Below are 23365 nucleotides of genomic sequence, written 5' to 3'. Positions count from 1 at the left end.
AGTGGGAGTGGCATAATAGGAGGTGAGATCATTCATGTTCGAGATGCTGGATGCTTTGATTTTGTTGCAGGTACCAGGATGGAGCACTTGGTGTATTTTGATCTATGATGGTGGATGTGCTGGGAGGGATTGTTCCCTTGTTCATTTATGTGGCTACGGATTGACCCTATGCAATGTATACAACAAGTGGGAGATTGTTGAGATAATGGGTGTTGGACACATTGCATAATATTGTTATTTTATTATTTTATTTTATTATGTAATGTTGCATCTAGATGGGCGTGCAACATGTAAAGATTTCCAGCGAATATTCTTGATGAGTTGTATTGTAACATTGTGAAAATATTTCATGTAATTATTTAATATTGGGAAAAAAAGAATTAAATGTCCAATATTAAATATGGGGTTAGTGGGTTAGGTAGCACATGGTTTTAGCACATGGTTTATGTAATACCACTTAGTGGTTTTGTGGGACTTGCTACTATATAAGCAGCCACAAGGGTAGTTGTTGTAGAGAGAGAAAAAAAAAGTGACAAGGAGAAGACAAAAGGCAAGAGTCAAGTGGGACAAGGCTTGACAGGTTAGCCAAGGGAGCATTTGTGAAGGTTGAAAGCATGGCATGGGATGTGTGGATTCATGCTTGTTCACATAGTTTGCTCGATTGTGGCTATGGCCATGAAGGCTTCCATGGTTTTATGGCAATGGTATTTTTGCTGAATAATATATGATGATGGATGCTTTTGGAGGCTGGGTTTTACCCTCAATGAGGGTTTCCCAGGGTATATCTTGTGTCACATTTTGTGGGTATGTTGTCTATTCTCTTGCATGTGGATTTTAATTCCATGTTTATTTTAGATCTATTATGGGTTATGTGGAAACGGTTATATTCTTTGTTGCCAAGTTTCCTTACATTGCCAGGTGTCATTCGGGTGTGGTGCAGTTGCTGAGGTGGCACCAGATATGATGAGCCTGGGATAAGGACAGAGCAGAGCATGACGAGTCGTCACAATTGTCAGATTGAGATAGATCTATAATGGGTGCCATCGCGCTATGAGGAACTACTCAGGAGATAACATTGGCGACATAGTGCCTTAGCGCCACGTGTCCTGGTGGGGCCATATTTCCATGTAGCCAGCACAGTAAAGAGGGATAGATCTTTCATGGCCGTTAGATCAAGACGATCGATGGCAGGCGCCATTGCACTATGAAGAAGCTGCATGATGTATATGTTGGTGACATAGGACCCTGATGACACGTGTCTCACTGGCAGACCAAGGTTGACGGTTAGTGGTTGGCGATTGTAGTTAATGATAATAGTCTGAAGGGTGGCACGGTTAGTTCAATAAAAAGTAGGTCAACTGTAGAGGACCTCCCAAGTGGCAGAATGAAAAGAAGTGATTGATCTGCGTGGCTCAGTTGGCTTGTGAAACTAGGTTGACTCTCTGACCCCCGCGGATTCATGAGCCAAAAATAATGAATTAGGTTTTTTGCAACGAGATTTCAATCCTATGATCAATCCTGACCTACCAAAAATGAATGTAGGATGAGGAAGACACTCCACTATCTCGGTCGATCCATCTACCTGGTTAGAGCGTAGTTATGGTGCCGTTTCTGTCTTCTCCAGGCTCTTTCTCAGAGGAATATCAGATTTTGGTACTCAAACCACCAGATCTTTGATTGGATTTTTAGGGTGAGAAGTTAATGCCAATAGTTGAGAAGTAAATGTAATGCAATAATCCTCAGTTATGCCTGAACTATAAAGGCAATTTTGTAATCTTTTCCAAGGGACTCCTAATTTCTTTGCTACTGCTCCTAGGTCTGCAGTGTAAAATTCCCTTTTCTTGTAAGCTGTATAACATTCTGTATCATCTCCTTCAGCTATCAATGTGTATGTGCATCCATCTTGTATTGTTGAGATCTGTGACTGGCATACTGTATCTATTTTAGCCTATTGGATAATATATAAGTGAATCCTTTTCCTTATGTTATTCAGTCTGGTTTCTTGATCTATATGTGGTTATTGATTGATATAAGTCTGGGTGTGTATGTCTTTTGGATGTTATCTTGGTTTTGTAGTGCATATATAGGCAGAAAAGAAGTCTGAACACTCTATTTTGGTGCATCACCTCCTTAGATTAGACTAGGTAGATTTGCTTTCGTGCTCTCTCTCTCCCTTTTCCTCTCCAAGAGTAGTTAGGTGCACCCTGGTAGTAAGAGGAAGCTAGCCTTCTCCAGAGACTCAACCTCGCAGTTCAAGTCCCATAGCTTGGAGGTTGTTTCCATGTTTCACTAGATTGTCCTCGTGCATAGGCCTTGGACAAGGGTGCAAACCTAAGTGACAACACATGCCAATAATAAGGATTTGAATGGTAAACCTCAATCAGGGGATGGTGAATCCTCTCCAAAAAGGGTGCTTCAAGTAAAGAAAATTGATGGATGTTTGTAGAGAGCGGAGGATTAGCAAATTTTAATTATCCAACATGAACAAGTCTAAGAAGATGTTGAATACTGGAGCAATCATGCACTTATCTGTAAGTTTTTCGGTCTTCACCTTTCCTTGCTTGTACTGAAATCCTGGGCTTGCCAGATATAGAACCTAGAAGGAAATATGGAGATTTTGTTAGCAGCTAATAACTACTTTATGGTTTTTTTTCAAGCATGACAGACAATTATAAGGAATTTAAAGGAGGCCCTTATTTCTTTAACTAGGTGGGGCTTTTCATCAAGCCTTGGCACATGGGCTTCTACTCTAATGAGGAAATCCCCTCTTGAGTTCTAGTGTGGGTCTGCTTACCGAAGCTGCCTTTGGAATTTTGGAGGGAAGATATTCCTTGCTCAATCTCAGCGCTTCTTGGAAAACCTGTGGGTTCAGCTACACCGATTCAAAATCGTAAGGTAATTTATTTTCCCTATATTTGTGTAGAAGTTGATTTAAATAATCCATTGCCAGATTCTATGGAAATTTGCATGGGATCATCTTCTTGGATCCAACAGATGGATTATGAGACCCTACCATTTAGATGCAAAATTTTCTATGAATATGGGTATTTATAGTGCAAATGTCCTAGGAACAAGTCCCCCACCTTGGACACTCTCAAACCTCTAAGGGAGGACAAGGGGAAATCTACTTCATCTATTGGAACTATTGATAGGGAGGGATTTATTTAGGTCAAGTCTCGTAACAAAGGCAAAGGAAAGAAGAGAACCTGGGTGGACAGGCAGACTAATGAAACCTTTAACAGGATTGATGCTCTTGGAGATTTGGTCCAAGGGGAAGGTACCCCAGTTGAGCTTCTTTCTAAAGCTAAAGGGTAGAAAGAGATTCAAGTTGGGGCTATGCAGAGGGAGGATCAGATTCTAAATACAAGGGAACAATAGGCTAGACAGTTGGATATTGATTTTCCTCCTCTTGTTCAGGATAATGGAGATATTGGTGAGTCACAAGGTTTGATGGGTCCTAACTTGGTGGCTCTTATCCCCAATAAACCCAAGGGGACCCTAGATTCTACAAAGGGTAATAAGGCTCCTCTTGTCTTAGGCATATTGTAGAAATCTTTCAAAAAGGGGTCTGTTGATAAACGATTAAAGAGTGGTAGGAAGACTGATCAGGAGAAGGTGAAGATAATGAGTGAAAATTTGGTTGAGTCTGGGTCTCTGAAACCTATTGATTCTAATTTCTCTAACCCCCATAAATGATTGTGTTGTTATGGAATGTAAAGAGGTTGAAAAAAATCCCTAGATAAAGGGTTGTTCACAGATTAGTTGAGTCTCAATCTCCAAATGTGATTTTTATATAGGAAATTAAGCTTACAATGGAGGGATTGGCTAATTGTGCTTCACGTATTTGGCCCTAGGGCTTTTGGAAGTAGGTAGGTGCCTTGAATAGTTTGGGGGGGGGGGGGGTGGCTTGCTTGTGGGACCCTAGAGAAGTTTCCCCCTTATGGTAGATCTCTAGTTAGTTTTCCATCTCTTTGGTTGCTTCTAGTTTTGAGACTAGAGAGAGGTGTCTTTTATCCAATATATATGCTCCTAATGATTTTTTAGGTAAATAAAATTTAGGGGCTTATATCATATTCATCTAGTCCCTGGACCCTTTTCTCCCATGGATTATAGTTGAGGATTTTAATGCTATCACTAGTTTGGAGGAAAAGCAAGGTGGGCTAGCTAGGCTAGACCCATCTTCAATTTTTCTCAGTGATATATGATTGGCTCCTTGAATCTCATTGATGTGAAGTAAACCAATGGTGTCTTTACATGGAATAATCAGAGATATGGGGGTGAGGCTATTTTAGAAAGGCTTGACAGATTTTTGGTTTCCTGTTGTTGGATGAACAAAAAATGGATCACCAATTTAAAATTTTTTGCCTAGAGGGGCTCTGACTACTAGCCCATCAAGCTATCCATCACCTCATACAATGTCACCGAACCTCCCTCCTTCAAATTTTAGTTGATGTGGCTCAAAGACTTGTCTTTAGCTGACCTTATGGTGGAGTGGTGGTATGAGGGGAAGCCTGCCCATGGAATGACTATGTATACTTCTAGTAAGAGGCTCCAAAATGTGAAGTATAGGCTTAAGAGATAGAATAAACATCATTTTGGGAACCTCCATGCTCAAAAGGTTGCTACTCAAACCAAGCTAGATAATATTACTCATTAGATTAGAGATTAGGGGTTGACATCTAATTTGAGTAAAGCTGAGTCTTCAACTCTAAAGGGACTGGAAGAATGAGAGCTTCGGGAGGAGATTCTATGGAAGCAAAAATCTCGTGTTGATTGGCTACAGGAAGGGGATCGGAATACTACTTTCTTCCACAACTCAATGAGGGCTGGAAGATAGGGTAATTCTATCTCCTCTCTTGTCTCATCTAATAGGGATCAGATCTCATCCGGTGGAGAAATTTCTAGGGAAGCTATCAATTATTTTACTAATCTTTTTACTAGGGAAGTTCTTTCTGCTAAGACTGAGGAGCATGCCATTTTGGACTGTATCCCCCGCTTGGTCTTTGTTGAGATGAATGAGGCCCTCTTAAGCCCTATCTAATTACCAAAACTAGAGAAAGTTATTTTTAATATAAAAAAAGGTAAGGCCCCTAGTCCAGATGGCTTTCTGATTGAATTTTTTTAGGAATTCTAGGAAATAATAAAGTTTGATCTCCTTGAAGTGGTATAGGAATTTCATAGAAATAAAAAGATGTTGAAGTCTTTGAATTATACTTTCTTGGCTCTTATACATAAGAAGGAAGATACCAATAGGTTGGACCAATTTAGGCCTATAGTGTTATCTAATGTTGTCTATAAGATTATTACCAAACTGATCGCTGAGAGGCTCAAACCACTTCTTGGTTCTTTGATCTCTGTTGAACAGGGTCATTTTGTTGAAGGTAGACAAATTTTGGATGGGGTTGTGATAGAAATGGAGGTGATTCACTCTATGGCGACATCCAAGGAGAAAGGTATGTTTATTAAACTCGACATGGCTAAAGCTTATGATCGGGTGAGTTGGGATTTCTTACAAAAAATTCTTTTGGCCTTTGGTTTTGATGAGGAGTGGGTGAATTGGGTTCTAAGTTGTGTGACCTCTTCCTCCTTCTCAATTCTCATTAATGGGGAACCGTCTAATTTGTTTGGGGCTTCTTGGGGACTTCGGCAAGGAGATCCTTTATCTCCCTATTTATTCATCATCATGGTAGAGGGTCTTGGTAGATTTTTAAAATCAGAGGTGAGGCAGGGTCTTATCCAAGGTTGGAGCTGGAATAATAATCTTCCCTCCTACTCTCATCTTCGATTTGTGGATGACACTAAGTTAATGGGCATGGCTAGAATCAGTAAGGTAGTAAATTTTAGGTGAGCTTTGGATACCTATTTGAAAGCCTTAGGGTAGTGTATTAATGATGACAATTCTTCTATTTATTTCTTTAACACTTCTTGACTTATTCAGAATAGGATTGAAAGGATTCTTAGATTTCAAATTAGATCTCTTCCTCTGATGTACCTTGGGATTCCTTTGGTCTTGGGTTCTCAATCAAGAGACTACTAGAAGGGGATCTTGGATAAATTCTAGAGTAAGGTTAGTCACTAGACTTACAGATGGTTATCTTTACATGGAAGAGTGGTTATCCTTAAGTATGTGGTGTCGTCTCTCCCAATTTATAGATGTTTTGTTCAAGTTCCCCCTTCCAACTTTGTGAGCGATTTTGATGCTCTATCTAGGCAATTTATTTGGTCTAGCATCTTTTTATCCTCGAAATGGAGCCTTGTTAAGTGGGAGTCTATGTGTAGACAGAAGTGTCAGGGGCCTTGGTTTTAGGTCGATGGCTCTTGTTGTCACTGCTTTGGCTGCCAAGCTGTATTGGAGATGGTGTAAATGTCAGGATCATGATTGGGCCAATATTTTTGCCCACAAGTATTTTTTGGGTGCCGATTGCCTTGATGTACCAAGGCTTACTCTGGCAGGTAAAGGTTCCTGTATTTGGGACACTCTTAAGAAGGGAGCTCAACTTATTAATGAGGGCATCTCTTGGATTTGTAACAATGGTTCTGATGCCCTATTTTGGTAGGACTCTTGGGATGGCCATCCTCCCATTCTTTCTAGCTTCCCCCAACTTTAGACTCTTTGCCACATTTTTACTAATGTTGCATGGTTTACGGTGGAGCATCTTAAGATAGTCAAGTGTCTGGGTCAGGTGGAGGTGACTTGTTGGAAGGACCCTCAGAAGTGGTCCATGGGTGGCTCTGATGAGGACTATGCTATTCTTACTAAAACTTTGGAAAGTAGGTTTTGCAGCTCTCTTCATGAGTGGGATGTCTTGGCCTAGAGTCCTAGCCCAATAGGCAAGTTTACTATGGCTCAAGTATATGCTATGCTTGAATGGAACCTTCATGGTCCAAATGAGGTGAACCAGTGGAAGAGGGTTTGGTTTAACCTTTCTTGGCCAAAATGTAATTTTTTCTTATGGTTGCTAGCTCAGAACAAATGCCTCACTTGGGAGAATCTTCAAAAATGCGGTTTTCAGGGACCCTCTATCTATTTCCTATGGTTGAAAATTGAGGAATGTACTTCTCACATGTTTTTTCTTTTCCCTTATTTAGGAGAAATATGGCATAAATGGTTGGAGGCTTGGTGACATGGTTGTATTCATACGTCCTCTTTAATTGACTCTTGGGAGAGTTTGGGCAGACCTCCAGCGAAGACTTCTTTCTTGCAGGTTGCTTGGATGGTCGGGCCATCTCTCATTCTATGGAACCTTTGGCTAGAGAAAAACCACATAATTTTATGTGACTTCAAGCTAGAAAGTTTGCATCTATGGAGGATTATTCTTAGTAGGCTTTAGGAGACCATCTTCGCTAACTGTGATATGTCTCAAAGTATTGATCTTGGTGATTTTGCTACTATGTGAAATTGGAATCTAGCAGATAGTAGACGAGGTTTCAACCTTGGAAAAAGACCTCACCATGGCAAGCAACAGGTTTGTCAATATGGGACTTTGTCGATTAATATGGATGGTTCTTCTCATGGGAACCCTACTCATGCTAGTATTGGGGGCATAGGTAGAGAAAATGATGGGGGTATGGCTTTTCTCTTCTCTATCTACAAAGGTCAATACTCTAATAATATGATGGAGGCCCTTGCTATTAAGACTGTGGTTGAGAGAGGTTGTTCTTTAGGCTGGAAGAGGATCATCAGTGAGTCTAATTTTTAGATTGTTGTGGACATGCTAAATAGTCAAAGCTTGGAGAATGTTAGTGGAAGGGATGAGTTACCTACTGAGTTTAGTGGGATTGTTGAGTAGTTGTTATTGGGTGACATGAATATGTAGTGTTGTTGTGGGTCGTGTGCCTATGCTTTGTACTTTGATTTTGGTTGAATAAATTTTTACCCCCTCTTCTTCCAAAAAAAAATGTTCAATTTTTAAAATAGTTATATATTTTGATTTTAAGATTATTTTATAATTTTAAAACATATATTAAATGAAATTTAGATATCATTGTTATTTAACTTTGAAAAACATATATCAAGCTTTGAAGCTTTTAGTAACTATAGTTATTATTGAAATGACATTGTTATTAATAAATGTTTAATATTATGGTACTATTAAAATAATAATTACAAGACTTAGTTTTTTTACATATGAGACAACTCAAAATTGAATAATGGTCTATAATTTAGTCATGAGTAAATCAGTCATACCAATACGATTACATTATTTTTATAAGCCAAAATTACTATTATGTTATTACAATCATTATTATTTTTCTTTGATTTGTTGATCTTAGATTTATATGATTTAAGTCAAAAGACATATTTATTATTTAAGTATTTCTTAAAATGACATAAACATTTCTGTTTTCCATCTACAATAAATTATCAAAGTTTTAATTTACTTAGTTTAATGTCAAAATTTACTTGTCACAAATTGGATGGAATTTTCTTGGTTGAATGTTCTAGCTACTTGCAGCCCAAGGGGTCAAGTTTTCTTGGTTGGATGTTCCATGTCCTTGGGCCTAGCTGTTAATGGCTTTGGGAACCTTTTGCATTATTATCTCCAAGCCTATCTGTTAATGGCATATTAAATCTATGATTGATACTAAGTTGATTAAATTTAAATTCAATCTCTACTGCATATTTCTTCTACATGTTCTTCCACTCTTTGTGCATTTTATTTCATTATGCTAAAAATTGTAACTAATTTAATTTCCTCTTCATGCAATACTACTTTAGTCAACCATAAAAACATGAAGGCAGGAACTTTGGCGCATGTGCCCCTTGTTTATTTTGTAATTTTTGAAGTTCAATTTAAGAATTAATTTAAAATTATTTTAATGAGATATTATTAAATTAAAAGATCTATTATTAGTTCTTGCCTTTGGAAACTAATGGAATCATGAGATTCCATATTAGTTGCATAAATCTAAAAATTTGAAGTTATACTAATGTTTGCAAAAATTATATTAATTTGCATTTTTTTTGAAATTGATAAATATAATTTTTTGAAAATTGTATTGGCCCATGATAAAAAAGGCAATGAAAAAATTCAATTTTCTCCAACAAAAATACAAATATTTTCTAACAACTCTATTAATGAATGCATTAATTACAACTTTATCTTTTCCACATTTGAGACAAGTGGATTAATTTTTTTTAAAAACAATCATTTTTATCTTCCACCTCACAAATGAATGTCTAATCAATATTAAATATCCCTATCTATTTTCGTTACCAAGTTCAAATATAGAGTTAAATGTTTTATATTTCTTATTTTAAATATATTTATTATTAGTTTTACATTGATGTTTATTTTTGTAATTTGTAAAATGTTATTCAAATATAGATATTTTAATCAAATATAGAGTTAAATATTTTATATTTCTTACTTTAAATACATTTATTATTTAAGATGGTTTATGAAGAAGAAGTCACAAATTTATAGAGTTAAATATTTTTTAAGTTGTATAATTTAGATATTTTAATCAAATATAGAGTTAAAAGTTTTTTATTTCTTATTTTTAAGCCGAGAGTCTTTCTATAGTGAAAGCATTCATCAACGTAAACATTTGGTTGTTTTAATAAAATTTGACATTTACTTGAATGTTTTATAAAATGGTGAGCTAGTAGAATGATGAGTTGACAAGTCACACTTATTTATATTTTAAGAATTACTAATAATTTATAGTCTATCCATTTGTTCATACAACTATAAAGAAGGATGTTTGCTTGCATTTAATTGTGTAACTCTAGACATTGAAGAGCCACTTGTTAGAACTAATAAAGAAAGATACATAGATAAAGAAACTTCTTACTTTTTAAATTGAAATTGAAGATCTTTCTAAAGTAGTGAAAAACTTTCTCATTTTCTATGGGAATATTAGAAAAAAAAATCTTTTAGTAAATACGTAAATAAAAAATATATAACAACTTATTATTTTTCAATATCTTATTTTTAAAAAATTTATAGAAGATTTAAAAAAAGCTTATAGGAAAATAAGATATTTCTAAAAAATGTATTGCTTTAATGTCAAATGAATCTATTGTGCTAAACACATTGCATCCAGAATGCTTAGGATATCTCTCGGCTTATTTTATATATGTATAATATGTATATAAGCTAGTAAATATATTTATTATTAGTTTTACATTGATGTTTATTTTTGTAATTTGTAAAATGTTATTTCTTTAAGTTTACACTATATTTTACTAGCTATCTTACCAAGTTCAAATATAGAGTTAAATGTTTTTTATTTCTTATTTTATATATATTTCTTACTAGTTATACATTGATGTTTATTTTTAACAATTGTAAAATGTTTCTTTTTTAAAGTTTACATTATGTTTTACTAGCTACTATTTTACAATTTTGCTCAATTTTTTTTAATACCATTAATACTACCCCTCAAACTTACTATATATTTTGGTCTTTGATTTAAGTAATCAATAAATTTTATTTTATTTTGATTTAAGTAGCTAAAAAAGTTTATCATCAACAATTTTTTACTAAAAATTGTAACTAATATAATTTCCCCTTCATGCAATACTACTTTAGTCAACCATAAAAACATGAAGGCAGGAACTTTAGCGCATGCACCACTTGTTATGTTTTCAACTTGTCTAATCTCATAAACATTTCTTCTACTTAATCAAACAAAGTTTAGGTAAAAAGTTAAATTTAGCTTTAGTATCTATAAATAAATAAATAAATAAATAAATAAATATATATAATTTGATTTGATTCTTTTATTGTATTTTACATTTATTAATTTTTTAAATTAAAGAATTTACTTGTTGATATATTTTTTAAATATAATTTTATTATATCTATTTTTAAAAACAAATTATAACTTATTGATCTTTATTATAACTAATGTAAAAACAATCTTAATATAATAAAATTAGTAAAAAATATAATTAAATTTTCCAATGTAACTGATATTTCTAAAAATAGTGAGTCGATTAAAAATAATTTGAATATCCAACTATTTTATTTTATATTTAAATTCTAAATTCAAAGTAGAAAAAATCTTCTCTATTATCATTATATTTACTATTTTATGATGTTTGAAGTTCTATATAAGTATTAATTTTAAATATTTAAACTAACATAGATCTCTTAAATAAATCTATCTAAAGAAATTCCCATAGATATCCACTACAAAATAATTATAATTCAATTTATTACATTTAAAATTATTTAGATTTCCTTTATCTCTATTTATTTACTTTTTAACTAGATCTCCTAGATCTCCTTCCCCCCTAATCAGTTTGGTAATATTGTTTAGGTCACTACCACTACTCTTTCTGACCACCACCCTATTTTCACCAGGGTCAATTTTATCAAGGCCCCCTTGCATAATAAGGTCTCCTCTCATAAGTTTATATTGAATTCTAGCCTTCTCAAGGATGAAGATGTGCTTGCAACCATTCAGATCATTAGAGGCATCAATAAAGTTAATCTTCATCATTTATCTAGTATCGATATATGGAACCTTAACTTCCCTGCTTGGAAGTGCTTCCTTCAGACTATTGGCTAGAAGAGGGCAAAAGACTATAGATTTGTTGAGAAGCAGCTGAGCATTGAGGTTTAGAAGGCTGAGAGCAGTATCTAAGAGAACTCCTCAAACTTTGATCTCTTATCTCAAGTCATGGCGGCTAAGGATGTTCTTAGGAAAGATCAACAAGTTAAAATTTGGGGAGCTAAAATTAGATCTAGAGCCCATTGGCTCCAATTTGGGGACCGGGGTTCTAAATGTTTTTTCAATCTTCTTAAACATAAGTGCTAAAAAGAATACATTGATAAGCTCTCTATTGATAATCAAGATATTTTTTATCCTAAGATTATCACTCAAGCTTTTGCCGATTACTATACGACCCTTTTCACCTTTGAGGATTCTAAGGAAGCAGAAGATAACAGGAACAAGTGTAAACCGTTGATTCATTTTAAGTTGAATGTTAATGATGTCTCAATTTTATCTAAATCTATCTCTCTTGAGGAGATTGAGCCTGCTATTAAGGCTCTTAGTAATGAGAAGGCCCTTGGCCTGGATGGGTTTCCTATTGAGTTCTATAAAGCCAACATAAGCTAGATATGTAAAGATCTTCATGACATTTATGTTGAAGCTATCTCCAATGGTACTTTGGGTCCTGAAATTAATAGATGCATTATTAAACTCCTCCCTAAGGTTGGTGATAAGGCTCTCATAAAAAAAATGGAGGCCTATTACTCTTCTCAACGTCTCTTATAAGATTCTCGCCAAAGTCATGGCTCTTAGGTTAGTTGATATTCTCCCTAAATTTGTTTGTGACACCTAGAAAGGCTTCATCAAGGGTAGGTACATCCTTGAGAACCTTATTACAAGCTGTGAAGCCATGGAATGGGCTAAATGTTCTTACCAGGATTCTGCCATGCTTCTTCTTGATTTTGAAAAAGCATATGATAGGATTGAATGGAAGTTCATTATTATGATGCTGGAAGCATTTGGATTCCCTCCATATTTTTGTAGTGTTGTCTAGGCTCTTCTTAAAGATGCCTCAACCTAGATTGAGGTCAATGGTTCCTTGTCGACCCCCTTCCATCTTGATCACTCCATTAGGCAGGGTTTCCCATTAGCCCTTTCCCTCTTCGTCATTTCCTTAGAAGCTCTTTTCTATATTCGAAGGGATAATTCTCTATCCCCTAAGGTTAGAGGTCTATATCTCCCTAATGATGATAATCTTATTAATTGTCAGTTTAAACTTTCTGAAAATAATTTTAAGATCCTTCAAGGAAAGCTTGAATTATTTTTCTCTATTTCTGGTGCTTGCATCTCCCAATCTAAATCCATCTATTTAGATTGGAATGACCAACCTCCTGACTGGTTTTCCCATTATAGTTTCCAATGGGGTGGTCCTAATAAGATTGTTAAGTACCTGGGCATCCCTTTTTCTATTGAACCTACTCTCAAGGACACGTGGTCCTGGATTATGGATAAAATACACAAGAAGCTTAATAAATGACATAATAGAGCCCTCTCTATGGCTAGTAGAATTCAAGCTTGTCAAAAGATTCTATCTTCATATAATTTATATTACTCTTTTGCTTGGTTATTCAATGACTATCAGATTTTGGAAATCCATAAAAACTATTAGACAATTTCTTTGGTCTGATGGTAAAGGTAACAAAAAGTTGCATGCTATTAAATGGGAGTGGTGCCATGTTGACAAGATCCTTGGGGGATTGGGGCTTAAGGACCTCAGAATCCAAGGAATTGCCCTTTCTTGGAGGGTAATAGTCCTTGGAAGGTGCTTATTAGACATAACAATGAAAGACGTTGTCCTAAGAAAGCTAGGTCTTGGAATAATCTCCCTATTTGTGATCTCCTTGTTGGATGTTTCCCTATCATCATCCAAGGCTCTGTGGGGTTCAAATCTATTTGGAAGGCCTTAGACCATGTTAGGGAATTTATCACCAACAAGGACTATTATAGTAAAAAATTTATCCATGGTGAAAGATCCATTTGGTGGAATCTCCACCTTAATGGAAAACCCCTAGCCCTATCCCAAGGATGCTCTGCTAGGTCTTGGGCCAAGAAAGGTTTAAATCAATTTTCTGATCTCTTTGAGCAAGATTGCCTCACTCCGTGGGATGAGATCAAAAGGAAGTATGACATTCTTGATTCGCAAAAGAAAACTCACGATATGATTATTCAAGCCTCTAAGGGTCTGCCTAATATTTTTTTTGTTGATTTTGATAGACATCTTAAATGTAAATGGCTAGATGAAGTTGTTATGGCTAACCTTAAAGCTAAGAATATTTACAGAATTATTGATGAGAATAAAGATATTATTGAGCATGTTAATAATGTTTAGTACTCTTCTTTTGAAGCTAGTGTTTGGAAAATTTATTTTGATTACTTATGGAAATCTCCTATTGAACAAAAAATTAAATGTTTTAAATGACTTATTATGTTGGATAGGCTTCCTGTTAAAAGAGTTCATGATGATTCTAATATATGTAGCCTTTGCAGGCTTCCTGATACTGGTAGACACATTTTATTTGATTGTATTTTTGCTAAAGAGATTTGGAAAATGTTTGGTACTATTTATCCTATTAATATTACTATTATTGACATTGTTACTGGTCATATCTCTAGTCTTCATAAGGATTCAAATCTTTTTTGGAATATGTTGTCCTCTAACATCCTTTGGCAGATCTAGAAATACAGGAACAAGGAGAGGTACCAAGGTAAGCCGAGGGTTCTTACTGAGTGTTTTCATAAACTTACACATTTTTAAATTTTCTTGCAAGTTCAGGCCACTATGTTGATTGAGAAAGACAAGTTGAAGAGATTCTTGGAAGATGGTCACGTCACCTTCCTCGACCATCAGCTGAAACATGGAAAAGAACATTGAATAACCTACATGCTTTTGATTAGGCGTGTAAAAGATGGAATAGGGAGATTAGGAAGAATATTAGTGCTAGAAAAGAGGACCTACTCATATTAATTCAATTTCAAGAGTGCAAAAACATTAATTAGATATTATTAAATTCAAAGATCTATTATTATTATCTAGGGAAACCAAAGTTTGATCGGATACCAATCATAAAGTGGTGGAAGACCAAAGCTCATTTTTCTTCAATCAAATTCTATATTGGGCGTTAATCAATGAGAACACACTTTGTCTGTATAGTAAATGAATAAAGAAATGGATTTTAATAGCTGTTAGAGCCTGTGAATCAAATAAATAAATTAAACATGATCTCCAAGATTCTTTTGATTGCAATATTACTAAGATGAATTAACTTCCAATTTTAGCCTAGGAAATGGCAATTTTAATAGCATAAGGATATGAGATATTAAGATCCAATAACATTGATGGATGGAATACATAATTTCTACATTATTTGGCACTGAAATATGAAAATATAAATTTCATTCTCTAGATTTGGTGACCAAACAATCTCCTGGCTAGTTTTGACCAAGTTAGATTATAATCTTTTATGCCCATTTGGAAGTCTCTCTAACCTTTTTAGTTCTTGATGTTAACAACATCCTATGGAGTAAACCAAATTTTGGGATACATGAGTATCCCTTAAAAATCCATGAAATAAATTTCATTCTTCGACATCTCATGAGGCAAAACAAAACTCTTTCCAACATTGGTTTACAATACTTTACCATTCACATGGTCTGATTGCTATACCCGAGTACATTCATCATAAATTTCAGTCGTGAAATTTTATTTCAAAACCATTTGTATGATTTGTTTCAAATTAGGAATACTAAAACATATCCAAATTTGAGCCAAAAATAATCAATCCATTACACACTATAGCCTCTGCATGTAGACCCATTTTCTTTGTCATAAATCAGAAGTAAAACCAATAACCCTTCCTTGGGCATCTAATAACTTTCTCAAAATGACTCCAAATAAAAAAAGACCAATTTTTAATCAACCCCACATGAGTCTAGTTTTTGTATATATAAGCCATTAAATTTTTCAATTCATAAATTGTTCTACAAGCTCCAATCATTGCCTATAACTTCAAAACAAATCCTTAAAACCCAGTCTTCATTAAAATGAACATAACTAACACATATCTGAATGAAAATGACTCAAAAAAATTGGAAATCAAATCCAGTTCATATATCTTTCCAATGAATACAACTAGAGTTTATGTTTCATCAAAATATGTCCGTACCAAACATTCAAATCTATCTGTAGCTGGGCATCCTCAAATCTGCAAATAACCACCTTTAGAAAAACTAGCATAACTTCTTCAAAACTTAACAAAAATTTTCTAAACCAAAAAGAGAAAGAATATTATTCATCCTAATCTTCAAATTTATAGAAAATACAAGGTTTCTAGGTTTTACATGGTCGTACAAGACCTAGAACCAACACTAAAATAGTTAAAACCAATCAAAATGGCAAGTTCTTGAGAAACCAATTGTTTCAAAAATGATCTATTCTTCTTCTCATTCACCCCTTTCTTTTTGGAATGACCAATACAATGATTTTAAAGTGGTTTTGGTGGTTTAAAACTTTCCAACCACCTCTTTAACCAACCCAAAACATTCTTTTAACCCTTGTACATTTTTCAATGCTTCTTTAAGCACTCCCATTATAATGTAAATGTATTTTTTTTTCTACTTTTTAATACATCACAATGCAAAGTTCAGAATTTTAACCATTTATTCAAAATGGTTATAGGGAAATCTAAATGACTTAAATATTACAATATTATGAAATTCATCATAATGTTTGAAGGGTCAAGATGCTCCTGCATCAGTTCTCCTCCACATTTGGCGCAATTGCTTTAGCTATGCATTAAATCTTCCTATTACGCTCTGGAATTATTTTTATCCCAGCCAAATATTGCCATATTTTCAAGCCTCTACTTAGTTTAGAGGGAGATTCCTGAAAAGATCATGTACATATTCTATTAGTATTATATTCAACACATGTTTAGCCAAATCTAGTATACCTTGATCAATAGCAAAAGACCACAAGAAAGATCCTTTTAAATTAAATCCTAATTATCTCCATGTTCACTAATAACATTTTTTATAATCTAAAAAAGTAAGCAATAGTTTAAAATAAATAAAATTATTAGCTGATAGGCTATTAACGATGGGTATTTCAGCCAAACCTATCCATTTGTTCAAACCTGATACCATTGGTTGTTTACCAAGTTGAAAACTACTTTCAATGAGAAATCAATGTGAATCTCAAATCAATCTTATTGACCAACCATATTTATTATGATATTTCAGATCCTAGATCATTATATTTCTCAATAGATCTTTTAATGATATGTGAGATCTGTATATTGATTTCAACATATCTCTTAAAGATATGTGAGATCTATATATTGATTTCATGTTTTTGACTGCCTGGCTTCTATAAGAAACCTTCATGAATGATGTAAAGTGAACAATGTAAATATTATCCATTTTCAATATCATCTGGAATCTTGAATAGCATTTTTTTTGGGATTCTTGGCCTGACAGTGGATCCCAAGTTATTATTTTGCTCTCAAAGTCCAAACTGTTGGCGTATTGATACCTACAATACCCATCTGGCAGCTAGAGACTTTGGAAACATGAAGCATTTATCTCCAATAGCTATGTTGTATCCTGGGTGTGTGAGAGACATATAGAATCTCATGGAGTGGGTGTATGGATTGAGCCCAAATTATAAGCTAATGGTTGCTACAAAAGGGCATGGCCATTCAATACATGAGCAAGATCAAGTAGAAAATGGTGTGGTGATTGACATGGGATCTGTAAGAGGCATCAATGTGCACAAACATGAGTTGTATGCAGATGTCAGTGGAGGAGAGCTCTGGATCGATGTCTTTCATGCCACTCTAAAGGAAGGTGTGGCTCCAAGGTCCTTCATGGACTATTTGTATTTATCAATTGGAGGAACTCTCTCTAATGCTGGAATAAATAGTCAGGCCTTTTAGCATGGCCCCCAGATCAGCAATGTTCTCTAGCTCAAAGTTGTCACAGGTAATTAATTGATTATTCAGGATTGTGTATCAATGTTTCAAATCATATTCTATGGCTCATCATCAGAATAGTGAATTAGAGAAGAGACATTGAAACCATTATCATCAAGTTGTAGATGGGTGAGATTGATGAGTTTGGCAAGAGAAAGGAGAACAACTCCTTGCAGATGATGGGCACGTAATCAAAGACGGGTGCAAGAATACATAGTGGAGAGGATGCTATCCAACTCATGATTGCTATTGACACCTAACATATTCACTTAGTCAAGGATAAGCTCCCTCAAATCTATCATGTTTCCCATCCACGTCCACATGTCTACCATTCTCATATAGCTTGAGGAAAGATCCAGGTACTAGCAAAGTAGACATTTTCCCCAACTTTTTGAGAATATCTCCACTCAACCTAGCAAATGAAAAGACCATGTAGCACAGACTCTCGAGTCTACCCAATCCACGAGGGATGGAAATCCCTTTAAAGTAATTGAGGCTAAGATCGAGGTGCTCCAGGTGTTGGAGATTGAACAATGTGGAAAGATCATCCCCAATTACATTGCTCAGAGACATACCATTGATGCCTCCATTTATGTAGGGTTTCCTAGTTTTATATTAACTATTTGTTTAAGTTAATAGTTTAACATTCTTTGGAATTGGGTTGTATCAATTTTTTTATATATTCTAATGCATGAATTAGATGCATATAGCCGCCATTCAAAACCAAGTATTGACCCAATATTCTTATGTTAATTTTAACATTTTATACACCATTGATGATTTTGATTTTGTGATGATGCATTTGAGTTTATGATAGATTCTTCAGTTGTCTATTGCAAAATCTTAATTTTTAAGATTTATCCTATATTTTATTGTGAGTTGTTCAACATTTTGTGGTTGTTATTTGGTTAACATATATAGTTTTTAATAATTTTGTTAGGTTATATAAGAGAATATGAGATGTGTGTGATATTAGAGCAAAAAATCACTACCATCACTTTACCTTATCATATCATACAAAAACTGAGATGTGTTGAATCACCTATTCGAAAACCCACATTCTAAAAATGCTCAAGAAGTACAAAGAGAACCATTACAAGCATCATGATAAAAGAATCCAAGAAAATTAATTTAAAAACCTAAGTCCAATCAAAGAATTACCCATTCAAATGCAATGTTATGAATATTGAAGATTATCATGATACCATGAAAGATGTAGCTAATATTAAAAAATCCCAATATTAATTATAATGCAAATTCTTTTTTTTGCATCCCAAATCCATTATGTTCTCATGATTGTAGGAGAGGACTTAGTATTTGAGCACCCTAACTGTGTGCTTGTCAAAATCCTATATGATTTTTTTAATTTTAAATCACTCCTATTTATTTATAGCAGTTTCCTGACAAGTCCTTTGTTGATAGCAAATGCTTCAAGGGTACATCATCAAATATGATGACATATCAACATGCTTTTTGCCAAGGTGTCCAAAAAGACTCCCTTAAAAAATGAGATCCATACTTGTGCATTAAGTCATCTTTTGTTCCATTGATGTTGTATTGCATGATAGGTTGCTTTTCTTTGACTCCCTCAAGGAGATGCAAATTATAGGGTTTGGAGTATGGGACAAAGCAGAGTCCATGTTAGCTCTGGAAAAGAACCAACACAACAATTAAGTGAATGGCATATTGGAAAGATGTGGCAGCGAAGGAGGTGAAGTACTATGTATGCCAAATTGTGTACGTCACCTCCTCAAGGCTTGCCCCAAATGCAAGAGTTGGCTTTCAAATATATATAGCCTAGATAGACTAGTCCATGCAATTTTTTTTCTTAGGAACTCTCACATATTTTATAGCAGTGTTGTAAGATACAACCAAATTTAGATTGTTTCTAATTTGAATGGGAAATTGAATGAAACTTATACGTTATTTTATTGAACTTTGTGCTCTACTATCATTTTCAAGATCGACACATATTGTCTATCAAGCATGTCAGATGTACCTTTTTTGGCTAAAGAAATACGGTGAAATACGAGACCTATACCAGATGCCATGGCCTATCTACTTGATGTCATCCATCATACTATCATCATGCCTACTTGTCACCTAGCGTTCTAGCATACAGTTCACTTGCTCTCACATGGTTATTTTTAACATGTCTTTAATATATTTTTTAACAGTGAATATCTTAATGTCTTATTTATATTATAGTAATTTATTTATTTTAGAATTATATCAAATTCAAATTGATTTAGTATTTGAATTAAATTGTTTAAATAATTTGAGATATAATAATGAAATTTTTTAATTTAGAATTACAAATACCTATTCTGTTTTAAAAATTGTCATAATTATGTATATTTAGTGTTATAATTTGTATTTTGTTTTTTAGTTTGAATGATATCACAAAAATAATTTATGTTTTAAAGAATCATTTTTCTTTTTCTTTTTTCAATTGATTAATATTATATAAGATAATTTTATAAATTAATTTTTTTCATTCTATCTTATAGAAGTCAAAATTGTATAAATCATAAAATAAAATAAATTTTTATTTTTATTATTATATAAATATAAAAGATAAGGTATAATAATTTATATGATTGTACAATTTATTTATTTTCACAATTTCTATAATTATAGAAGTCAAATTAGAATTAAAATTATTTTTATAACTGAGAATACTAAAATTTGGTTTAATTATGTTTGGTTTCTATATTTTTGATTTTTTACAATGGTTTTCTAATATCAATTTCCTAATTTTTAAACATTAAAAAAAAATGAAAACTAAAGAAAACAAAAATGTATTAATGATTAGAAACAAATTCTATATATTTGAAGTAAAATTAAAATAGTAAAAAATTATTGTTGCTTGGTAAATTATTTAGAAAGATAATAAAGAAAATAATAAAAGTGATAAAATGATAAAAGTTACATAGACATCAAATAAATTCACTAAAATATAATTATTGACAACATAATCCAAATGGTTTTGAAGGAGCAATGTATTCAAATTTAATGTAATTTGAAACAAAATTAATGATCATTAATAAATTATGAGTGTCAATCTTTCTTTTTTTTAATAACAAAATAAATCAAGTTTAGTTTATATAATAAAATTGAAATAAAATAATTTTAATGAACATTAAAATAGGTTAACTTAAATTTAATTTAATATATAACATGGTTTTAATCTTATAAGAAATAATTAGTTTTATTTAATCTAAATTAAAAAATATAATTGTCAAACAATATGATTTCAATTTAATTGATGGCACACAATTGTTTTTGAAATTATTTAGATAATTAAGATTAAAAATCTTTGAGTAAATTAATAAAAACAAAAAATAATTTTACATTGCAATTTAACTATCTAATGATATTGTCTCTTTTAATAAATATATATTTAAATAATTAATTTATTTAAATGTTGAGTGGAACGAATCCATTTGTTCAATAATTATTGATGTGACTCCGTAATGTTAATCAATTAAATATGAGTTAATAGTTACTAGCTTGGAATAAAGGCACTAACATTGTACATATGGATGGGATGACCATGCAATTGAAAGTCGCATGTGAATGACAAGGCTGTCGGTCGACTTAAAGACCCTTAGTATGTTGATCAATTGTACAAAATAGATCTAATCATGGATACTTAAACTAAAAAATACTTTCATTTTATTTTTTTATTTTTATATCTTCACATAAATGTCTTAATATATTCATACTTAAATATATTATGCTCATCAAATTTATAGATGTATAATGGTTGTGGAAGACCATCTATTGGTGAATGAATGTGGTTTGGAGGATGTGGATACAACTAAAGAAGTTGCAAAAATGATAATTAAAAAATTGAATGAAAAAAGAGTATAGAAGCTAAAGTGGTAGTTCCAAATTGGACCAAAATGTTCTAGTGAGCTACAAATATCGATTCATTTGGATTTGTGGTGCACTTGACATAGACAAATTCAATTGGAAAATTTATGAGAAAGTAGAATGAGTGAAGTTATTCCTTGAAAAATATGTGAATGTATGGAATCCCCATACTCCATCTAGTAGAAACAACACATGACATCAATCTAAGTTGCAAGAATATCCTTGCTTACTGGAAACAACTTCTATCTTCTCTAGAGATATGTGTGTTTCACTATGAAAAACTAATCAATAATGTCCAACGACACATACAATACAATGCAGACACGTGGTTATGCAAATGAGGTACTATTTTAGATTTTTATTACAAAGCCCCTTGGTCTAAAGCGCTAGCTCATCCTTGGCCTATGATAAGTGTGGAAAAAAATATTGCTACTTTCATTTTCTACATGCATTTCATCTTCCTTGCAACAACTGAACAACTTGAAAAGCCTTTGACATATAATTTAAGAGTAGAAGATCACTATGAGAGGTGGTAGATATTGTGTATACACCGAGTTATAAACCCCCAGAACTGCCAATATATGTGGTTGTCTAGTTTAATAATTACAGTGGGCCACTTTGGGACTAAGAAGATCCAAAAAGTTTACCTATAACACATATAACCTTGGGTAATCATAGGATAATGTCATTATCCATCTCATGGGCACTCACCATACACAATCCAAAGGATTGACACTTCATAAAATAAAAATTGATATTTGTAAACTAGAATGACATGGTTTGACTTTCACACTTGTATCAAGAGTTAAATCACTAGACAACCTTTGTATAGAGCCACCATCCTCCTTTGATCAATATTCAAGAATGAAAAACAATCCATGTAAAATTATGGGAAAAAAGAAAGAATCTTGATTGCAAAAAGTCTCATTATTGTAAGGAGAGGAATGTGTGCTTACTTTGTTAGTTTTTTAATTGGGCACATTTATACATTTCAATATCATCTATCCTTAATGTATAAAGTTGTTGTGTCATATAGGTATGGAGAAAATAAACCTATTGTGGCAATGTGATGTAGTTTACTAATTTATGCATATTTACATATGTCCAGTGTTAGCTATTAATGCCAGTGTTTACCATAGTTCTATTGTATGATGTGTATTATGATGTGGGCATCTATTATGTTTATGTTGAATGAAACTACTTATTAAATAAGTGTTTTGTGGAGAACATGTTTGTAGCATGCTTTGTCTACATAGCTTGAATTTGAAATATGTTAACTGTGACCCGATGAAACTTGGTGATCTTTAATGATAAATTGGAACATCCTTTTAACTTTTCACAAAACCACGCAAAAACTTCCTAAAGATCCTCATGATGAAACTAAAAACAATACAAAACTAAAAGGTGCAAACTTTATGTAATGTCTATGTAGGGACTACCATTCATCCAAATTATTAATTAATAAAAAATAATAGAAAACAATTGTATTATGATTTATTTTTATTTTTAAATTATTGAAAAAAATCTCCAGAACATGCAAAGTTTGACCAAGCAATAAAATAATTCCATGATAATAAGTAAAGGTTTCTTTGTTGTGACAATAGATGAGTACCCTTATCCAAACAAGCAATCACTCTAAAAAGGACTCTTTGGACTTAATATTAATTATAAAGTAACTCATGAACACTGCAATTTTTATCTTAGATTTCTTGTTTTCCTCTTCTACATTTGTTATATGAATTTAAGTATCCTAGATTTAATAATTAAGTGTGTCAAATTGACAATGTTTAATTTTTTTCGCTATTTATATTGCTTTTATAGTGTATTAAATTTGTGACAAAAATATACATGAGCAACCATCTTATATAGACTTTCACCTTTTGTCACTATTGGGATACCCCTTGCTCCTTTGGATGCAAGTGCTAGTAATATCTATTTAGAAAGATAGTAATTTATAACTTATTGATCTTTATTATATTTAATATAAAAACTACCTAATAGAAAATTTA

The sequence above is a fragment of the Cupressus sempervirens genome, chromosome 1 (genome assembly GCF_028749045.1).
Source record: "Cupressus sempervirens isolate cs-2001-9-10 chromosome 1, ASM2874904v1, whole genome shotgun sequence".
In the NCBI taxonomy this organism is placed as follows: domain Eukaryota; kingdom Viridiplantae; phylum Streptophyta; class Pinopsida; order Cupressales; family Cupressaceae; genus Cupressus; species Cupressus sempervirens.
The sequence above is the reverse complement of the archived record's forward strand: the minus strand, read 5'-3'. Positions refer to the sequence as shown.